The following is a 12,603-nucleotide window of genomic DNA, read 5'->3' as shown; positions in this document are numbered from 1 at the left end:
AAGAAAACAATAGTTTTAATTAGCAAAACACTGGCTCTGCACGTGCGTTATACACTTTGGTACATTTCTTTGCCGTCCTCTGCAAAACAACAACGTGAAATGACCAAATTTAAGGTTTTATGGAGAACGTGAACGCATGATGATTAATTTACCTTTCTCTTCCTGAACTTCTTTAAAGGCGCCCCTACGACGTTAGCTCCTCGATAGTTCGGCTACATTGCACAAACTGAGAGAGTATAAATCATCGCGAATTTATTCAGAAGACGCGAAGGTAATTTTTTAAGTTTCGTCTTCGTCGTCGTCGTCGTTCTGCTTAAGGACCCTATTATGAGCAATACATTCAAGTCAGTCTTAAGCAACTTCAGAAACAGACTAAATCTTGATAGTCTGTACTTTTTCAACATTCTTAAAAACAATGAAACTTGAACAAAATTCGTCTGAATATTCATTACGGCGAGGTCCGATTTAAAATTGGTCTTGTATCAACAGCAAGCCCTATAAAGTCAGCACACATTGCATCTCAATTAATTCGTATTCTTTTCTTTGGTTATCGGAGTAAAACAGAACGACACCCTATAAGTACAAAAGAATTGTCAAAATCACGAGGCAAAACACAGCGAATCCCCATCCTCAAGCGAGCCACTCACTAACGTCGCAATGCACGCTGGGAGTTGTCAGAGAGCCTGATCATCCGGTTTTGAATGTTAAAAAACCCAAGTTCCGCATCGCTAATTGCCTTTTAAAGTTTTTCGCTCGTACACTTTTAAAATAATCTAAGTCGAAGTCATTGTGCGTCATAAACGACAGAAGCACTTTTTTTAAAAGAAATAAATACCGCATTTTACCATAATTCTTTCCTCGAAAATTCGTAGTTTTTCTTTGGTGCCGGCAGACATTAGTTCTCGAACTTAAAAGCGTACGTGATGAGACTGAATGAAAGGCAGAAAATCAGCGGTATTTAAAATGTAATTAGATACGTGCTCACACTACTGGGAACAGGTAATAGGTGACAGGTGATATTTTCACAACGAAAACAGGATGAAACTAAGTTCAAAGTTGAAAAAAGCTAGTCAAGTCAGTGCAAGCTATAAAACAAAGCACTGTATCGACGGAAACGCCTTTTTAAGCATAAAAAAAAATGCTGAACTGTAGCGGAGATGGAACCTTTGCAAGAACTCTCCACCAAGCGGCTGATACGTTACCAGTAGGTATAACTGTACTTTTCTCGGCTTTGAACTATTTCCTTTCCATCACCGCATCACTGGGCAATGCTCTGATCCTTACTGCTCTTCGTAAAGTGTCTTCCCTTCGTCCACCGATAAAACAGCTGTTTCAATGTCTGGCACTCACTGATCTTTGCGTCGGTCTGATCTCGCAACCGCTCTTTGCCACCATAATGCTGAATGCTGTTGCGAAGATGGAGTTAGATACTGTCAGCCGCATTCGCCAGATAATTTACGCTTCTGGTTCTACTTTGTGCCACGTGTCCATCTTTACTTCAACCGCTGTTAGTGTGGACAGACTTGTCCTTCTATTGCTGGGCTTGCACAGATACAAAAACATTTTCACTTTACGACGAGTTCGAGCAGTCGTAATTTCTCTTTGGTTTGTTGGTATTTCACTTGGAATTATGCACTGCTTTTGTAGTTACCGTCGCATCAGTTTCATTGCAAGTACAGTTGTTTCACTACTTTGTGTGTGCATCTCTATCTTTTCTTACACGAAGATTTTTCTTACACTACGACAACATCAAAATATAATGCAACAGGGAGAGAGACACTCAAACGGAGCAGAAACTTCACTGAACATAGACCGATACAGGAAGACAGTTTTTAGCATAGCGTTGCTGCAGTTGGCATTTGTTGCCTGCCATGTTCCGAACATTTTCGCTATTATAATAATAGAAATTAATGACTCGGGTGGAACGATAACTTCGGACATCCTTTGGAGATCAACAGTGACTCTGTTTTTCGCAAACTCGACGTTTAATCCGATTCTTTACTGCTGGACGATCAAGGAAGTGAAACAGGTTGTGAAGGCCATAATGAAACAGTTTTGTTGTTCATCTAATCAGTAAAATAGAGATCGACGGACGCACTGTTGTCAAAGTAAAACCTGACGGGCGAAGGTTAGGAGCCAGGTCTTACTGAAAGCACTTACAAATCTGTCAAAGAGTGAACGAGACTGAGCAATGCTCGTCGGTTGGAACTTTGGCAAAGAACCGTTTTCCATCGGGTACCGGAAGTGAGCACACAACTGTTAAATGGGCTACTGTTCATTTGCTTAGGTTTTTTCCGTTTGTGTATGTTCCGCTACACTGCACTCGAAGGAAGTATCACAAAATTAAAGTTGAAACACTGTCGCTAGGGCTGTGTGTTCTCTGTTTAATGTTTACGGGTCATAAAGAGTGTTTTTAGAGTGTAGGTGATAACATCACATAGAAGTCTTCGTTAATGACGTCACAACATCGGTTTCGATATCGATATAAAAAAACAGCCAAATATCGGTAAATATCGTCCTCGTATCGGATTGGTTCTGCTTTACGGCACTAGCCTGTGCTGAGGTGGGGATTGGTTACAGCGGTTAGCAATCGAGTGTCGTAAAACCAAAACCAAAGTAATTACTCTGGCCAATCGCAACAGATGTAAACAACACAACGAGCCAATCAGAATTACAAGCAAATACATTTTACCGGCGCCAAACGCGGGAAAACGCGTGCGGCCAAAACACGATTGGTTTTGGATTGGATTCTTATTGGTTGAGAAAGTGGCGCGAGTTTTGTTAACCAGTCACAGAGCGTAGTAAAGCAAAACCAAAGCAAACGTGAAATTACTTTCGGCACTCAATTGAAAACCGCTCTAAACAAAACTCGCACCACTTTCTCGACCAATTAGAACCAATCGTGAGTTCCTCGGAAGCGTCTTTGCTCGCTTGACGCCATTAACAGGATGGTATCGTTGTTAATATCCCGTTTTATTAGAACAAAAATTTGCTATAATTGTATGAAATACTTTGCTCGTACACCAATTACTTCCAGATCAACATTGAGAGGAAGTCGAGTAAATTTAAAAACAAAAAATTGGACCATAGAAAGAAAGTGTAGTAATGTACGCTAGCTGTTTTGACTGTTTTAGATTTAATCTATGTAGGCATCATGTAGTGTCTGTTAATTGCTCTTATCAAATGTAGTAAATGGAACATAGCTACAAATTAAAAAAATTTAGTGTCTCCAATTAGTCAACATGGGCTAAATACATTGAAACTTAAAAGTCCTATCTATCTAAGGTTCATAACCTACCAGTTTTTCAAGGTATACCGGTTTTCTGTGACTTGACCAGGCTGTTAGGCAGTCTGAAACACGAGGTTGAACTAAGTCTTCACTGCAAAATAAAAAAACTCAGATTCAGAAACGTGACTGTAGGCGTGCTTTCAACTATGGGATCATTGGGGGCGGGGTGGGGGCATCCTAAGCGCGCAAGCTGAGTCACGCATGTACGCTAACTTTAAAAATATGTATTCACGTGCGTAAGGAAATGTCATCTTGCAAGCTAATAACAAGATTTATTAAAAACTGAATCATTGAATAATGCAATTCGAGGGATTTGATTGGCTTAGCGGCCATGGTATATGAACCATTATACCATACCATTATAAACCATGAATGATAAGATCCAAAACGTTCTGGGAAGCGTATGACCTGCAAGCCTATTTGCATTCTTCGTGTTAGAAAATAAACATACGTGCGGTTTTTACGGCTTAAAATATACATATTTCTCGCGACAATGAGAAAAACACGAAATAGGAGCAAGCTAATTAGATCACTCCCTCACTAATTGCACGGGGCAACGTTTCTTCAATTCAGTGTACACTGCGTAGGCCTTGAACTCGATAATTAGAGGAGTTTTAGTTTAAAGCGCTATAGTTTGTCAGATAAAAACCGATGTTTCGGCAACAATGGCTTGCTCCTTTAAGGAACAAACACACTCGTGATCTGCGCTATTAAAATTCTGCACTGCAGGCAGTTCTCCTTTGATGTTTAATACCTCAAACCGATGTTCCCTGAAGCTATCAGCCAGTCTGTTTGTAGCACGGCATTTTAAAAACGCAGGTTACTCGCTCGGAGAAATGACAGTGGCAGTGGTAAGGGCAGGTTTAGCTAGAAACGAATTTCCGACAACACGGCGAAGCGAAGCGACTTGACATTAACTTCCGTACAATTGCGTCTCTTGGTATCAACCGTGACTGAAGTCTCCTGTAGTACGGACCTTTAACGACACGTACGCGAGGGTAACTTTATTTGCATATGACCACAAATAATGATCTTACTTGTGCCAGTAATAACGTAACGTCGATTATTATCTGACCAACTGTAGCGCTTAAATAAACAGACTCCTCTTAAAGTTTATCTTGCATCGGAGTAGATTATCCCAATTGGCTATTGCTAGACGGGAAATACTTTTTTTTCTGTAAGTTTTGACTTATAAACAGGTGCCGATTCATTGCTGTTCACAGGCGAAAGATTTTTTACTCTAGGGGGATGAATTGGACACCTGCTGATTCGTAAAGTTAGCTTGCTCGCGTGATTCAGCTGCCGAGCTGCCTCCTTAACGATCCCATAGCCTGGGGCGAGATTGAGCGCGCGTCCAACTTGCATCCTTTTCTGAAGAGAGCTATTGCAAAGCAAGTAATTGTAAACCAGAATAACTTGAAACTAAAAAGCTCTGGTTTAAAAAGATTACTTAAGATTACTTTCTATCGCTTCAAAGGGATAAAGTAAGTTCGGCGAGCTATTTTTAACTCTAATCTCCCCATAGCACTAAATTGTATAGTTATAATTTAAGCCAGGGAAAGCCTGGACATCAGAAACCCCCGGCTTTCAGTTCAAGTTACCCCGTCACTAAAACAACCTTGTAAATGTGTTATGTGCGTATCACTATAAACACAGAGTAAGTGTGACGAGCTTCTTTGGCTTCCAACTTAGCATACAATAACTAATATTTATTTAACAAATGAGAGGTCATCGCCGCAGTTAGAAAAGAAGGCCTAAAAAAAACAATACAAGCTTGAACGGGATTTGAACCCATGACCTCTGTGATACCTGTACAGTGCTCTACCAACTGAGTTTTCAAACCAACTGGGAGCTGGTCACTTTGTGGTATTTTGTGGCCATTTTGCCGACATTGCAGAGGTCATAGGTTCGAATCCCGTTCGGGTCTGAATTTTTTTCAGCCTTCCTTTTGCAACCGCTTAAGTTGCATGCATAACTGCGATCACAATGGTCTCTCCTTTGTTACTTTCAGTTCATGTGCACTTCAAATATATGCATTTCCTAATGGCGATTGAAAGGGACATGGACATGAAGACTTCTCATTTTTGCGATTTTAAGCACGAGTAAACAGTCACAGGTAGTCATAAAACCATACAAATACCTACAATGGTTTATAGATCTATAACAAGTATGGCATTTAAACCCACAATTAACGGTGACAATCAGGATCAAACTTTCGCAGAGTCTGTTGATTAAATTGTTCAAGCGAAAGCTACGGAGCAGAATTTCCCTGTGGTACTGTTTACTGTGTTAGATGGTTCTAACGTTTGAGTCTGTGGGTGAAATGTTAAAGTGTGACCATTCAAACGAAAGCTACTGAGCAGCACTTTCCGTTAGTTCTGTTTGCTTATTGTGACAATTCAGATGAAAACTGCCTTCCATTCAAACTATCATTCAAATGAAAGCTACTGAGTATTATTACCCGTGGCGTGATTTATTATACTCTTTAAGGTCGTTCTAGATTTTGAGTCTGCACATGAAATTGTAAAGTGTGAATATTAAAGCAAAGGCTACAAAATAGTACTTTCCAATGGTGTCGTTTCCTATTTCATGCAACGTAGTTTTAACTTTCGAGTCTGTGGATGAAATGCCAAAGTGTGACCATTCAAATGAAAGCTACTGAGCAGTGCTTTCCTGTGGTGTTGTTTGTTATGCTGTACAAGGTGGCTCTAACTTTTTAGTCTTTGGATAAAATGCTAAAGTGTGACCATTAAATGAAAGCTTTTGAGTGGCACTTCTTTGTAATGCTGTTAATTATTATGCTGTACAAATTTAAGGTGGTTCTACTTCTGAGTCTATGGATGAAATCCCAAAGTGTGACTATTCAAATGAAAGCTACTGAGTAGTACTTGTGGTGCTGTTTATTACACCGTACAAGATATCTGTAACGTTTGATTCCGTGCATGCAATCCTGAAGCGTGACCATTCAAACGAAAACTACTGCTAAAATAAATTTTATATCAATATTAGGTTTCGAACTCTTGGAAACGAAAAAAATAAGATTGCACTGTCTAGAGCGTTTCGGTCCTCGTGAATATTCGTACAAATTCACAGTCAACATCGTACAAAAACAAACAATAAAAAAAACGCGAAAACCAAGTAGAGATTCAACACCTACCGATCGAAACAACAGTTGGGATCACATGGTGTGAATTTGAACAGTAATTTCTCCCGGCTTCGAAGGTGTCAAAAATTTGGGAAGACTGACTCACAATTCTCGCTAAATTACCGCTAAAAGGACGCCAATCCCACTGCCAAGATGAAATGCACGAGTTTAACATTTGCAAACAAAGCAGGTATATTACACAGTAAAAGATTAACAACGTCACGTTGTTTTAAATTATTAATAAACATGTCTCGATAACTGTATCCCAAATAAGACTTTTGAAAACATTTGTTTCGGCCAGGAAGGTTCTCGAGTGCGAATTCGCGTGTTAAGAATCGCATGTTATAAACACATGTGTTTTCAAGGCCTGTGTGATTTTACAACACTCCCAACAGAAAATGAATGGAATAAACGTGATGGAATATTTTCATTATTATTATTATTTTATTTTATTTTTTTGTTTCAATGCCAAACAATGCTGATGATTTTGCCTTATTTATGGCTGTCAAACTTTACTCTTTTTAAAATGAAAATGAGGTTTGCTTTTTCCAAAACAGTGCGGCATTAAAATACATGTATTTCAGTTCATCAGTAACCGTCATTAAAATGTGTGGGAAATTACATTCACCCAATTTCTATTATGCTTCTAAAACGTTCTAACAACCGGAAATTACAGGACAAAAATCAATTTTTAACAATACTTTTCCAAATAGCACATTTATGTCAACCTTTCCTTTTTATGCAGGGAACCGTTGATGAGCAGTTTAGTCAAGACTTTTTAGACGATTTTTGCCGCGCTTTCAAATCGCATGTGCATTTTACAACGATTTAAGGCGACTTGATTTCGAGCGGAGCGCATCCAATACGCAGCTGTGTGCATAAACAAATCCTAGTGCCCTTAGGGGCCCCTCAAGGCAAGGCAAGGCACTCTGTATCTTCAGAGGGCATGCGCTCGGCTTTTGACAAAATCATAACAAAAGGTGAAGACCGCCTGTTGTTTACACAGGCTATTTGATATGGTTCTCACAGGCGTTTGATATCGCGCATAAATTTGCCACCGAAATCCCATCAAAAATCCCTTCAGTAAACTTCTCTTAATGTTACACTGCAAAACAGTCGCTATTCCACATTGGGAGACGCGAACTCGCGACGGGCGAAGCACCAGAAGCGTCAGCGGATTCTCGCGCGCGAGCCTCGCACGCCTGTTTGCCGTAGGTTTTCAATTCCCTCTCTCGCCCCAGGCCAAACTCAGTCTTCAGATCCCGCGCGTTGGTACACCTACAGTTTTGAGTACGTATGTAGTTCAATGTCAAGTACACTCCCTCTCCCCCCCCCCCCCCTCCACCACCCCACCTTGTTGAAAATGAAAGCATTTGCTTGATTCTCTTTCTGAAAAGCATCGTTTGGAAACTTTCCACAAAAGGGTAGAATTTTTCAAGACAACAAAAACTTACATTTTCGGCTCTTGAATCTTCAGGTCTAATGCCCAATAAACACTCGCACAAACAAATAGTTCCGTTGTACACCCACGTTCGCTGCGTGCTACGCCCTCGGTAACAAATAACCAGGGGTACAGCAAACTGGGATAACTTGTAAATTTGAGCGTCTGTTTAAGGAAGGCTTGTTAAAATCGCTACAGAGATGCGAATCGAATTGGAAGTGAAAACTAGCGCCTTTTTCTGTGGTGTTCTATCACCTAAAACTTTCGTAACATGGGACAGTATTGATTCTTTTTTGTTTTCGAAGGGATGAAGAAAGTCGTTACGTTAAGAGAGGTTTAAACAAGACCAGCTTGGGTTTTTGGAAAGCCAAGAGTCGCTTGCAAATTCGAGTAATGGGGTTTAGTTCACCAAAACTCTTGCGATTCAAACATATTAACCTAAAGAATCTGAAGAAATTAAACTGTGTTAGAGTACACAAATATACCTTTTAAAGACTTGGAAACGATCTTGGAAAACAGAAAACAACACTTAAGTATATTTCTTAACTGGTCTCATTGGAAGTCCCCGACTATTCGAGTTTGTTCTTTGGAATTTCAAAAATGAACACCGTCGATCTGTTTTGACGAGAGTTTTACCATATCCTCTTAATCATCTTGCACATAACTGTGGTCTTATCTCTTCTCAATTATAAATCTTGTTTAATTAAAATGGCGTGTTAATCAGACCGCACGCAGACCAGCCGTTGTTGGATATTTTAGTTTGGCTTGTCCTCTTTAGTTACAAGCTCGAATGTTGGAAATGAAAACGAAACATTCACTGTAGAGACAAATCTTGCTCAAACAACAAGACGAACACGGAGGATTAGTCTGAAGCTAGTCTGCTGTTTTTTTAAAGCGGCTAAGAGAGGGGTCGGCTAAGTTCTCACGCAAACAGGCCTTTCTGCCCTCAGAAACGTGGGTTTTTTTTGTTTACGTCCGTTGGAAAGATGCGGACTATTCACGTATTTTTAAAGCACCATTATTGCAAATTAAATCGACGCGTGCTTAATTTAAGACAATTAACACACAATCAAAGAGGAAACTGTTCAAGCTAAAGTCGTAAAGAAAATTAACGCGAAGGGGAAACTGATATTTTCCCAATGCACGAAGTTAACGCGATTAACACCACAAGACCACTTCTTGCAACGACAACTGTCGATAGTCTGATATTCGGTTATAAAGAAGCAACGAGTTTACTTGATATATATCAAGAGTTTATGACCGATTGCATTTTAAATGTAGGACCGGTCAAGAGCACCTCTAAATTAATGCCCGAGAGCAAGTACTGATTTGAAATATAGCAGATACCGATTGTTAAGTAAATAAAACGCAAAGTTATGCCGAACACAGAGAGCTGCGAAATTTATTTTAATAGACTGAACGTTAGAAAAGAGAAGATAATTTAGAAATGCGGCTCCGCCAGTCAAATAGAAGTTAATTGATGGAACGGAAGTTAACGACTACCGCTACAGTTAACACTCCATTAAATTAACGCGACTTTCGCCTTAATTGAGGTGTGCTTCATTCGAGCAAATTGATCAACATCTCTTCTGTAAAGTTAAGCAAAAAATAAAACACACACTCGCATAAACAAAAGAAATTGAGAATTACCTTTTGTCGCCGTCACATCGCAAATCCGAAATACAACGATTGAGTCACAATCTCTATATACCAGTCATGTTATGGATACAGCTGTCATCTCAACAGATTTGGTTACATCGAAGAGTCACGCAAAGTAGACAGAAATAGCACGAGCGTGCTACAAGGTTCACCTACTACTTTCTTTGCGAGTTAATTTGACGATTTTCAGGAAAACTGATCGCTAAAGAAAACAAGCAAGTATTCGCTACAGTTAAAATTTGTTTGAAACGTGGCCACAAACCTCAGAAGAAATCCTACGTCTGTCACTAATTTAGTTCAGGAAAAATCGCTTTAAATGCCAATTTTAAGGCGTGCCCACCCAATCTGACGAAGAATCGAGAACAATTAGAGTTCTTATCGCTCCCCGCTTCCTGACAGTATGAATTGTACCCTTGATGCCCCTATACTTTCCCCCGGCGGGGAGGAGGTATACAGCTATGTGATCCCCCAAAGGACATGGTTTGAGCCGGTTTGATCCGACTATTAATTTGCCCCCAGAATTAGCCATTTCGGTCTGAGATTGGGAACGGTTTTTAAACGAAACGCTAGCATGTATAAAAGTAAAAAGAAGGAGGACTATCAAGCAAAATATTCCATTCCACGTTATAAAGCATTAGTCGTTTCCAGCAGTAACCACCCCCTCCCCTCCCCCACAAAAAAAAGGGCTTGCCCCCAGGCATAAGCATTTTTTAAGTCCCACTGGTAAATGCCCCACGGGGGGCAAAACACCTTTTCAAATACCCCACAGTTCAGTTAAAAAAAGAAGTTGAAGTTAAGTTAAGAAATTACCAGAATCCTTCAATTTATGTTGACTCGGAAGAGGCATCCATTTAACGTTTTTTTAAGCAAACATGTTCTGGCTCTACAGCAGGTTAAAACACTTTCAAACAGAACAATACAAGTGTCACCAAAATATATTTTAAACCCTGAAAGGAAACCACAATCAAACTTGTCACAGGGTCTCAAGAAACTTGATCAAGGATAATTTTGTTTTCTCCATTTATCCTAATTAAAAGGATTCAAGAGTGTTAACTTACATGGATTCCATTGTTTTAACAAAATGTTTGTCAACCTCACATCCAGGTGTTGATAGCCACTGTGCAGTATTATAAATCCAGGGCTTCAGTCTCCAAAACTCCACAGACATGTACAGAGAAGTAAACATGGTTGCCATCTAAATCATAACAGAATAAAGTCAGCTCTCTTCTTCTATGCCTTATTCTGGTTCTACATTTTGTCTCTAATTTGACCCAGGGGTGGGGGGGGGGGGAGGGGGTACTCCTTAGAATTTTTAGTAGGGGTGTGCACTCAGCTCTCCAGACCCTGACCCTGTTTTAGACATAAATATGTCATTTTTCGGTATTCTTTTCAGACCTGGCCTCTAAAATTCAGACCCATTTAGAAGATCTAGAATCCATACTCGTTTCTGTAAAATCCATACCCATTTTAAGACTTTTGAGACTATAATGGTAACAATCTTTACACCATTTCAGACCAAAACAACTCAAAAACTTAATATATAGGGGAGTTAACCCCCGCTCCAGCAATTTGACCACCTTTGGTTTGGTCATTTGTTTCATCTTGCAGTTATAAATGTTATTGACCTGACAAAAAAATATAAATTAGTACAGTCAGCAACAAGGCTAATATCCAGGGGGACCCTGCAAGAGCAGCCTCTATTAATTTGGTTTGCTCAACAGCAAATTCAACCATCCTCTCATTGATTGTGGCCATGAGGGGCATTCATGTGCAATAACCCTCCCACCTGAATGCCCCTTACTGTGGCAAGGAGTGATTTGAGGTGGCTATAATAATTTCCATGCCACATGATAGGGTCCCATGAGTCCTATTACCATCCATAATGACCAAATTTGGAGAATTTTTCTGACATTTCAACTGGCACCATTATGAGAATGGATCGTGTGTCAAGTAGTTGCTTACCAGAGGTTAGAAACAATAGAAATTTTAAAACCCACATCCCAAAAAGTTGTTCTGGTTGTTTATGAGAGGTTCCAACTATAGTGATTTGACTTGGAAAATTTTGGTAATTTGGAAATTAAAGCAGTCGACCATGAGAGGAGGTCACTTAGGCAGGTTAAACTTTGTTGTTCCACTCCCATGGATAGTTTTGTTGGTTTGAATCCCAGCCCTCTACTTGTGTTTAAAAGCTTGGGCATCTTAGACTCTCCTCCAAGAATTTCCAGTGACCTTCTGTAGTTGTTATGGATATTTTCTGTCTACAGGTTCAAATTCCAAGAAGAAGAGCCACCCCATGGATTCCACTGAAATTCCCATTTATTTTATTTACCTCCCCTTTCCCCACTCCCCCTCTCATTGTTCACTAGCCTATCTTCTCATCCCTTCTACCACATGTTAGGCTGTTCAGAGGCGACATGACTACATAGGCTCCCGTGCAGCTGGCAGTTTTGTGGTGGTACCATGAAATTAAGCCACATTTTCACCTTCTTGCAACCTGCCACTCACTCTTGCAGCTCCGTCAGCCAGCTTCACAGGCTACGACTCCACAAAAATTTTTCATTTGCCCCAATACTGATTAATAGGGACTGGGAACAAGTCTGTATAATTGTGATTGTGACTATTATCCCCTCTATCCTAGGGTCAGTTTCTGTTTTGTGGGGGTGGGGGATGGGGCTGGAACTTTGGAACTGGGACGAAATGGCATTAACAACATGATGGGAAGAGGGAGAAATGCCACCTGGGTCTCTGCAATAAAATAAACAAACAAAAGCTTTTTGATAGGGCAGGATCTCTGATTCCCAACACTGGGTTTGGTTTCAGTTGTAGAATAAAAGGATCATGTTTACTTATGACACCTGTCAGTCGAGTATCGACCAACACTATTGGCTGAGTATTGGTCCATCGTATTGGGCAATACTCGACCAACATCTTGGGCGACACTCGCAGTTGCCGAGATATTGACCAACACTCGGTTGAGAATCAGTCGACATATTCTTCAAGTTGGTAGACCATTGGTCACCACTATCTCAACACACGAGCTGAAAACTTGACCCTTATGGTACTATGAAC

The 12,603-nt window shown here is 40.1% G+C and overlaps 1 protein-coding gene across 5 annotated transcripts in view; it reads right to left on the bottom strand.

Annotated features, from left to right (window-relative positions):
* LOC146466956 (uncharacterized) overlaps nt 1-10,631 on the bottom strand; it is a 65,288-nt gene extending 54,657 nt beyond the window's left edge. The window contains exons 1-4 of one of the 5 annotated variants that reach the window (XM_085126418.1): nt 9,526-9,916; nt 6,447-6,579; nt 5,476-5,513; nt 3,299-3,380 (exon numbers count right to left, since the gene is read on the bottom strand). The gene's annotated coding sequence lies outside the window, so the exon portion shown is untranslated. Of the gene's footprint in view, nt 1-3,298; nt 3,582-5,475; nt 5,514-6,446; nt 6,713-9,525; nt 9,917-10,592 lie in introns of those variants that run through there. The other 4 variants (XM_085126416.1, XM_085126417.1, XM_085126420.1 and 1 more) reach the window with 4 other exon arrangements.
* Between the last annotated feature and the right edge of the window lie 1,972 nt (nt 10,632-12,603).

Source organism: Pavona decussata, unplaced genomic scaffold (genome assembly GCF_977016875.1).
Source record: "Pavona decussata unplaced genomic scaffold, jaPavDecu1.1 SCAFFOLD_140, whole genome shotgun sequence".
NCBI lineage: Eukaryota > Metazoa > Cnidaria > Anthozoa > Scleractinia > Agariciidae > Pavona > Pavona decussata.
The sequence above is the reverse complement of the archived record's forward strand: the minus strand, read 5'-3'. Positions and strand labels throughout refer to the sequence as shown.